Source organism: Lipotes vexillifer, unplaced genomic scaffold (genome assembly GCF_000442215.2).
Source record: "Lipotes vexillifer unplaced genomic scaffold, Lipotes_vexillifer_v1.1 scaffold43, whole genome shotgun sequence".
NCBI classification, from domain to species: Eukaryota; Metazoa; Chordata; class Mammalia; order Artiodactyla; family Lipotidae; genus Lipotes; species Lipotes vexillifer.
In genome coordinates, this window is record NW_006770037.1 from 620251 (window position 1) to 623051 (window position 2801).

The following is a 2801-nucleotide window of genomic DNA, read 5'->3' on the forward strand; positions in this document are numbered from 1 at the left end:
TGTATAGGAAATCATGTAACAGTGAGTCATATCTTAACATATTTCTAATTCTAAATGTTTGGCATTACGTAAACTCGGCATAAAATATTTCAGTGAATTTGCACTGTTTAATCATATCTTAGTTACAGTGTAAACTCATCTGAAATGTTACAAAAATAAACTATAAAACAAAAAATTGAAAATGGGATAATATGTGATGAATTCCCCCAAACAACAATTTATAATTAGTGTAGATATTATAATTTTTAAAATGAGTTAAAAGTGGAAATTTTTCATTTAATTTGGCAGGTTTTTAAAGTGTGGTTGCATTACAGATTAGAGTTTGAAATATTCAATACAGTACTTGGTATTAGAGGATTTTTTTTCCCTTATAGCATGATCTTTGAAATAGTGGACACCTTGTTTTTTTGCAGTGAGTGTTATTACAGCATAGTTGTAATAAAAAACCAAAAAAGAATGTTAGTCTCATTGAGTTGCTTATGCAAAACTATTTCCTATAAGTAGTTATCAGACTAGATGATCACTTAGGAGTGATTCCAGACCTATCTAGAAATCAGTGTATTTTGACACAAGCTATGTCAAATCATCCCTTATTTTAAAAAGAATGGTTTGCTTTCCTACTAATTTAAACAAACCAGGCAAAGTTTAACTTAGCTAAAATCTGGACATTTACATAAATCTTCCCTGTCCACAAAGTATTCTAGAGTTAAGAAATTGTTCTAAATAGGATTAACTAGGCTCATGGGTAATTCCTAAACATAAAATTCTAAAGTTACTTTGAATCTGGAAGATTAATTTCCTTTATCAGATGACTTTTGCCTCCAAAAGCCTCCAAATGAAAATGTTAAGTACAATCATTCACCGTATCTCACCAGCCCCCAAAATTCTCGAATAATGCCTGAGAACTTAAAAACACAAACTTGGACATAATATCACTACTGGGAACAAAATTTTCACTCTGTGGTCCCAAAATATGAGTTTAAGTCATTAAGAACTGATAGATTTCCAGCGCTTTGATTCCTAGTATACTCCTGTTCCTTGCACTGTGTTAAATGACTAAATCCTGTTATTTCATCTGCACTGATATTTACATAGAAGGAATTGAAAGTTAAAATCCTATGTAACAGTAAACCGCTTACTATTAATGGAAATTTCAAGGTAATAGAAAAAATTACTTATATTGGATATGTAAATATTTTTTAAATTTTAAAAATATTTTTAAAAATCACGTCACATCAGACGTACCTGTTTAAGTTTACTGACTCATTTTCAAGTAAAATAAAAAACGCAGAATTTAGCCTGGTACATCAGAGAACTGAATTGGGACGAAAAAAGACTTAGATTTTATTCTTTGCACCTAACAGTCAGTGGAATGAAAAGGGAAAAAGAAACTATAGTGGATAGTCAACTCAGAATGCCAGCCCTAACTTTAGGTGTCCAGAAATGGGATGGACCAAAGCAGTCTATCCTGAGCCGAATTTCCTGGATGGTTCACTGTGGCCCCAGGTCATCTTTCCCAAGAGAAAACTGGGAAACTCTGGTACTAAACTGTGGCCTTGAATCTCCAAAGATCCTGATAGGGCCTGAGTTTGCTTAGAAACTATAGAAAGCCTCCAAAAGACTTGAATCTCAAAGTGGTCTGGACCCATGACAACCTAGAGCCAGAGCAAGACTCTAGAAACAGCACCAACCCAAAACTGCCATGCTGGCGGAGGCTGTGAGCCCTGGGCAGGTGGAGGGAAAATCCGATCCACAACACTACGTTCTCAGTGTAACTCAGTTCAACTGTTGGTGCCCCTGCCAGCTCACATCAGTGCACTTTGAAAGACAGACTGCCCTCTTGCTATTGTAATGTCAGCTCTGCTTTGAACCAGGAAAAAACCCAACATATTCAAGTTTAGAATTCGATGACTTTGAAAGGTAGGGGAAGACAATTAGCTCACACTTAAGATGAAGGTTTTTTTTTTTTACTTCACTTAGCCAAATCTAGTGGTTTAAGCCAAAAATAATGGTTTTCTGAATTTGGGAAAAGCCCCTACTTGAGTCCTTCACAGAGAAACAGTCTTCCCTGCAAATTTAATATGTGTGGACTTGGCAATACCTACTCATGATGGCCATCTTCTGCCTTTATGAAACACAACTCTGTTGGAATTTCTCTCTGATTGCACATTTAAAACATACCTATAATCATTATACTAACAGCATTATCATTGATTCTTTTTTAATTTACAAAGCATTTGATCACCTGCAATACACACTATGGAAATAAATGTCATTTTAGCAATTCACAGAAGCTATAGTCTAATTTATACATGGAAACAAGGCCATGTATTGGGCATTAATTTTTATTTCAGAAAGTTACTTTATTTTCTGGTAGGTTTTATGATTTTTATTTGTAAGTAAATTTTCTTGAATTATATTTTTGTATTTCCTATAAAATGTATGTACAATTAAAGGTCAGTTTGGGTGGTTTAATTCTGTGATCTGTGTGTTTCATTTTTTAAAATATGCCAAGTCAAACAGATCAGTGATGATTCCAGCAGAAAAAGCTGGCACATTGAAAAGGGTGATTGAGGACTGTTGACTGAAAGGAATATTTACAGAGGGAAGGGCAGGGTTAAGGGAATCAACAAGGGATGGTGGAGGAGCCCTTGGAAGCTGTTACCACTCTCAGGCCTGGGGACAAGAGAGGAGCCGTGAAAGCTGTGTCCCACCCAACAGAAGCTATGGCCTTAAGTAGGGAAGCATAGCTGCTGCCAAACCACAGGGAGGGAGGGAAGGGACTACCTTCCTGGAAGATC